Raw genomic sequence first — 7,295 nt, forward strand, 5'->3', positions numbered from 1 at the left:
AATATTAGTAAATATATGCTTATTCATATGTTTCATTCCAAAGGTATTGATAAGAAGCACAAAAAAGCTTACAAACGCAAAATCTTGAATATAAATACAATAAATATTATAATAATATATGTCTGTATTACGATTTTTTGTTTCAATGGGTGGAGCGTGAAATATTTTATTTTTCCAAAGGGGGCCTTTACATCCATAAGTTTGGGAAGCACTGTTCTAGAGGAAAACTTATTTTCATGTAAAAAATGTTGCACAACGGTACTTGGAAAAAAGTGTAATTGATGTCAGAAAGGTTGGCTATTTGCTGATTTGGATAAACCACGAAATTCATTCCTTCATTTGGTAAATGGAGGTATAGTTTCGGTGAAGTTAACATTTAAGAAAAACCTGAGTTCGATTCTCGTCATTATGAGAGGAATCTTTATGAAGGTAAATTAGCCGAGCTCGTACTCTCCCCTCAAGTTAACACAGTTATTTCGTAAAACTTTCAGGAAAATCGGCCAAAGAAATGTTATTAGTAGGAAGTACATAGCGTAGTGAGCTGATGAAGAATTAAGGTGTGTGGAGGGTGGGTTTGTTGAGTGCCCTCTCGCGATCAGTTCTTTTTCTTTCTCTCTCTGTGTGTGTGTGTGTGTGTGTGTGTGTGTATTAAAAAAAATAACAACCTATTTTTCTACCCACTGCAGGGTGAAGGCCTCTCCCATTACGGGAAGTTTTGGGTCTACTACTGCCATGGTGACCCAGTCCATATTGGGAGATGACAATCAGAAACATCCATGCCTGCGCGGGATTCGAACCCGCAGTTAAGAGGCTGCGGTTTCGAATCCTGCGTAGAGAATATCATCTGGTTAATTATATATAATAAAAAGAAATAAAAAAAAACACCTCTACCTCCGTTTGAAAGCGGCTAACTCATCTTTAGTTCGAAAGAGGCTAGATAAAGGTTCCACACGCCTTGGACGGGAATCGAACCCAGGGGTTCCCTACCAAAGGGCTTCGTCTATACCCTACTGAGGTATGGAGGCTCATGGTTTTATCCGGTTGTCTTCATTTGCGTAGTATAGCGAGTAACATGGTCATTTATACTAAAATGAACCAGTAAATCAATAGAAGAATGTATTGAGTTTTAAATGATTCTTAAATTATCTTCGAATGCTGTGTTTCTAATGTGAAGAATTCCCCTTTCTAAACATATTGATACTTATAAAATGAAAAGAAAGTTAAAAAGGTAGAAAAAAAAATGACTCGTCCGCGACAGGACTCGAACCTGCAATCTTCTGATCCGAAGTCAGACGCCTTATCCATTAGGCCACGCGGACCTCTCCATAACCCTTATCTTTACATTTCATAATTAATAAAAACTTTTATCATCAACAATCTTTTTTTTCCTTACCGAATATTAGACCTATTGGCCTTGTTCTTGTCTTACACCATCTCTTTAAGAGTCTTCCCGTGTTTCTGTTTTCCTTGTGGTTTATATTTTAATATTCTTTTTGGCAGTCTGCTCGGTTAAATTCTGTTTGCATGTTAAATCCGTTATTTCTATTTTTTTTGTCAAGTAGTTGTAAAAAAATCCAGCGTTCTTTTTTTTTTATCTAGCAAAGTGTATTCTGCTGTTCTTCAAAATTTTATTTGTGCTACTGTTGTTCTTCGTTGTTCCATTTTTTATCGTCCGTGTTTCATTTCTGTATAAAGTTTTAGCTGAAACATTGAATATTCTTAATCTTGTATTTTTTTGGATCTGAATCATGCGAATTATTTTGGTGAATTTATTAGTTTACTGCTGTGTATTTATTTCTTCAAAGTAGCTGATATTACAATCAAAATAATGAAAATTATTAAATTGTTCAATTGGTTTGTTATTCAGAACAATTTTGGTTCTTATTAGTTGTCATTTGTTTTTTTTTTTGTTTTTTTCAGAAGCTATTTACATTCAAGATTTTGTAGCAGTCTTATTATGATGTCGTTGCAATCTAGTCCATTTAGCCCGGCTTATAGGGAGACTTCATCCCCCCCCCTCCCCATCCCTGACACAAAGCACGAACATTGCGGGTAGAAAGTAAAGATGTTAGAAATATTTGACAAGCAAGACGAGTGTTTACTCACATACAAATCTGTGACATAAAATCAGTTATTCGTTATTCTTCGAAAGTGCTTTCCTTCATGTCAGGTACTGCAAATTATGGAAATAATCGTCATTACAAAGAGTTTATAGTTGATCATGAACAGTTAGATATAAGTTAGTTATAACTCTTTTCAAAAATAATTAATCCCTTGGTGCATATTGTGTTAAAATGTACAGATCTTTCACAACTTAAATACAAGGCTAAGGCGATTTTTTGCACATTTATATAATACTAGGGGGGGGAGCTACGCCTCCCTGGTGCCTGCGGCGCCCACCCCCAGTGTTCCGGACTGGTAGACCACTCTCCTTGAATTCTGATGACTCTAATTTTGAAGATTCGACACTCAGAGTAGCCCCCCCCCCGAGTATCGAGTCTTAAAAAAAAAAGGGCGGAAGGGGCGGGGCGATGCCTACGGGGCCCCCTTACCTCGAGTTCCGGAATGGTAGGCCGGTTCTCCTTGAATTGTGATGACTCGAATTTTGAAGACTAGACACTCAGGGTAGCCCCTGAGTTTCAAAACGTTTCAAATAACTTGACAAAAAACGTGACACAAAAACATTACAAAAAAAGGCTTATCATTTTATATCTATAGGGTAGATATTTAGATACGAAAGTTGGATACGTTTAATATCCATACCTACTACTATAGGGGAATAAAAGGCTTTAGCTATTTTTTTTTTAATAAAAATAATATGTAATCTTAATTTCCGCTCAACAACAAGCACTTTTACACAAGATATAGAGCCCATTCTTTGACTCCTCTATTTTTTTTTTCTTTAATTAAATAGTAAAATATACAGTTCGCAGAAAGTGTTAAATATGACATCATCATTATCTCCGCCTGTTGCCAAACGTCAGAAAGTGATACTTAAGAAAAAAAAAAAAAAGAAAAAAAAAAGGAACGAGTGCTTAGACATGGATTCAATTTAAAGCAAGGTATGATGGTTGGCATGACTTTTCTAATCCTGTGTAGTATCACTGAAAAGTTTTTCCAGTGGAAGAGTGGACATGCACTCTTCCACTGGAAAAACAAAACCTGGATTCGATTAGGTAATGACGCGCGAAATTTTTTTTTTTTTTGGGCTCTTTCATCAGATGGTGAGTTTAGAGTGTCATATATGGACTTAGAAATTATTAATTTTTCTTATAGCAGACAAACTGACCAGAAAATTGTCATATTGTAGCAGATAGTTGATTATTGAGTAGAAGGCGAGGATTATTAAGTTTAAATATGTTTAAACTAAATAAGTGGTTTAGCAATAATGGTCTTAAAATTAATACCTATAAAACGAGATATATGTACTTTACGTTAACAGATAAGCTACATCAAAATATATCCATAAAATGGCGTGAAACGAAATGTAGTGATATCCAAAACTCTAACTGTAGCTTAGTCAAAATAAATAAATAAATAAATAAATAAAATCACTCAAGTATTTGGGTCTCCACATCGATAGCACTCTGAAATGGAACTCCCACATACCATTTTTAACAAATAAGTTGAGGTTCGTAATTAACAGAATATATTTTATTAAAAAATATATAAATGCGGCATTCTTAAGATGCTTATACTATTCTATACTATGCTATGACTGTATCGAGCTAATTTAATTTTCTAAATTCCTCACTGCCATATGGTATCCCCTGTTGGAGTGGAAATTACTACATCAATCTGCTTCCATTGATAAGAATACAAAATAGAATAATTAGAGCTATAACAGTTACTGACTTTTCGCACATTCAGTCAACGATCTGTTTGCCATTCATAATGCAGCCTCTGTCCAAAAAGAAACCGAACTTTTGGAAAATAGAAGAAATCAGTTGCGCCACCTGTTGTATCTTTTTGTTGTCGAAAGCGGCAACCTTCATTAGTGTTGTGTCAACTGTTTATCACCTTTGTTTCATTAGAAGCCGAGTTATAGTGCCAAGAGTGACAGTGTGTTTTGACGAATGGTCGGTCATCACGATATTCATGCCGTACGCAACGAATTATCGCTATCAATCGCTTCAAAACTTCGAGATAAAACTCACCATTGACCGTTTGGCCAGGCGGAACGAATTTTTTGTGGATAATGCCCTTGAAATCGTAGAAACAAATCAGCATTGTTTTTACATTTGACTTCTCCAAGCGAACTTTTTTTGGATGCCCCTCTTCTGGTGGTCTCCACTCAGCACTCTGGCGCTTTGTTTCGGGCTCATACTTAAAACACTACGTTTCGTCACCAGTAACGATCGTTTCAATGAAGTTTGAGCCCTTAGGAGCGGTTTTAACGAGGTGCTTGCAGTGTTCAATTCGATACATTTTTTGCTCGTCGGTCAACATGTGGGGAACTAATTGCGAATTTAATTTACCAAGGCCTAAACTCTCGGTCAAATTATTGTGCACAGTTGATTTTTGAATCCCCAATTCATCTTCAATAAATCTCACGGACGATTTCGGATTTTCTTTGGTAAAATCACGCACTTTTTAGATGTTAACTTCGCCCAGTCAGTTTTTGGACAGCCCGGCTTTTCATCATCCTCAAGCGTCTCACGACCACTTCGAAATCGCTTAAACCATCCGTAAACTTGAGTATGGGATAAACATTTATCACCGTATGCATTTTGAAGTATTTGATGCGTTTCGGTAAAACTTTTACCAAGTTTAACACAAAAGTCAATTGCAGCTCTCTGCTTGAAACTCATTTTCCTACCGTTCGTCAAAACATACTGTCACTCTTGGCACTATAACTCGGCTTCTAATGAAACAGATGTCATAAATATTTGACACAACACTAATAAAGGTTGCCGCTTTCGACAACAGGTGGCGCCACTAGTTTCTTCTATTTTCGAAAAGTTCGGTTTCTTTTTTGGACAGAGGGTGTATTTTGCCATTACAGAAACTCTATCTCTATACTTGTATATTATATGTAAGAAAGAACGTTGTAAGTTTTTCGGTATATAATGTAGACTATGGTTTACGCTGTGGCCGGAACTTGTTGGTAGTGCCCAAGGCGAACAAAGAAATATTTCACAAATTCTTTGAATACCTAACAGCAAGCAGCCACAATAACCCCCAAATGAAATCAAATCCAAAACCTCAGAATATGCTTTTAATAAAAGATTGAAAGACTGCCTCATGGGACTAAATAATATTGACATTTATTTTAAACATATGGTATAAGAGATCACTATAACTTTCTTATCATGTCCAATTATGATTCTAATTCTCGGGGAAAGGCTTAGACGTTGGTTATGCATTTATTCACTAAATAATTTAAGGAAATTACAACGTAAACTAGGATATACATTCAAATAAATTTTAATATACTTCAATATTTCGGCAACGTCACCTTGCCATTTTCAAGAAACTTAAGAACAAGACACGTGCACGCAGGCACAACAAACAGTAAGTGACGAAGAAGCAGGAAGCTATTATTTCTCCTAAAGTCCTGATGGTGCCCCCTAGTGGGCAATGTTTGTATTCTTGGGCGATTGAGCTGAAGGACTTCTGATGTAGGTTTCCCAAATTTGAGGCAGTCTCATGCAGCCAAATTTGTTGAGCTTTGGATTGTTTCTTAGGGTTGAAGCTGTTTCCATGAAAAGCCTTTCATATTTGTATTTATTACGGTGTATTATCGTGGCTTTCTTCCACTGTATTCTATGGCAGGTATCCAGCGCATGGTCAGCAAGACCAGAATGGCTGTATTGGTGAAACCGGATGTAGTCCTTGTGTTTTGAGATTCTGATATTGGCTGTCCTGCCTGTTTGGCCAAAGTAGGACAGCTTACAGCTGCAAGGGACCTGGTATACACCAGGTAGGTCTAGGGGGAGGTTGGTCTTTAGTAGAGCGGATAAGAGATGCCAATTTTTTATATGGTCTGTAACAAGAAGTTAAGTCACGTGTTTTTAGGATTTTTGTAATTTTTTCCGAGGTGCCTCGGATATAGGGTATGGTGATGGATTTAGAGTAATCCTTGTTGTGAGGGGGGGGGGTTGTGGTTTACTGGCTTCAACATTTTTTGAATTTTTTTGGGAGGGGTAGCCATTGGCTGAGAAAGTGTTGAGAATGTGGTTTAGTTCTGTGGTTAGGGCATTGTCATTTGAACGATAAGTTTAGCCCTGTTGTGTAGTGTCTTAATGACTCCATATTGTTGCGAGAAGGGGTGGTGGGATTGTTGGTGAATGTATCTGCCTGTATGGGTAGGTTTTCTATAGACTGAGAAAACCAAGGTTCCATCAGGCTGGCGAGTGACTAGTGTGTCTAAGAAAGGAAGGCAGTTTTTTTTTTTTTTTTTTTTTTTTTCCCAGGGTGAATTTGATTCTGGGGTGTTGGTTGTTTAAGTGTGTTAGGAAGGAGAGGAGTGCATCGGAGCCATGTGGCCAAATAGCGAACACATCATCAACATAGCGAAGCCAAATGGTTGGTTTTTGTGGGGCAGAGTTTACGGCTTTCTCTTCAAAAGTCTCCATATAAAAGTTGACCAAGGGTGGGGAGAGTGGAGAACCCATGGCTGTCCCCTCTATTTATTTGTAGAATTTTCCTTGCCAAACAAAATAGCCTAAGTTCATTGTGAACTGAAATAGGGCTGTGATATCGGGAGGAAATTTAGCTTGGATTAGCTCTAAGGATTCTTTGAGTGGGACATTTGTGAATAAGGAGGAGACATCAAAACTGACCATTATGTCAGTGTGTTTGAGTGTAAGGTTTTCTATGCTGGCTTTGAAGTGGGCTGAGTTTTTTTATGTGTGATGGTGTGTTGCCAGTATAGTGTGAGAGAGAGCTTTGGCCAAATGTTTAGCTAGTTTGTATGTGGGGGAATCAATGCCATCCACTATGAGACATAATGGCACATTTTCCTTATGTGTTTCTGGAAGTCCATAAATACGGGAGGGGTTAAATGGTTGTTAAAAGGGGTTAAAACTTGTTAGTGATTTCCAGAGGCCATGAAGTGACCTTCTTAAGGAGCCTATGGAGTTTTCTAATTTGTGAGTTGGTAGGATTGTACTCGATAGGGAGGTAAGCAGACCGATCTAACAATAGAGCATTCAGCTTACCTGTGTAATCCTTTTGGTTAAGCAATACTGTGGCGTTCCCTTTATCAGCTTTGGTGATTATTATTTTCTTGTTTTTCTTTAATTCTAGTAGAGATTTAATTTCCTTACTGGGCATGTTGGCGTTTGGTGGTT

General features: G+C 37.3%; 1 non-coding gene across 1 annotated transcript; it reads right to left on the bottom strand.

The window, feature by feature from the left end:
* Positions 1-1,246: 1,246 nt before the first annotated feature.
* TRNAR-UCG (transfer RNA arginine (anticodon UCG)) lies at positions 1,247-1,319 on the bottom strand. The gene has a single exon. It is a non-coding gene; the product is annotated as a tRNA-Arg (tRNA).
* Between the last annotated feature and the right edge of the window lie 5,976 nt (positions 1,320-7,295).

The sequence above is a fragment of the Typopeltis vanoorti genome, chromosome 17 (assembly GCF_054136105.1).
Source record: "Typopeltis vanoorti isolate ZY-2024b chromosome 17, IOZ_Tvanoo_1.0, whole genome shotgun sequence".
Classification (NCBI taxonomy): domain Eukaryota; kingdom Metazoa; phylum Arthropoda; class Arachnida; order Uropygi; family Thelyphonidae; genus Typopeltis; species Typopeltis vanoorti.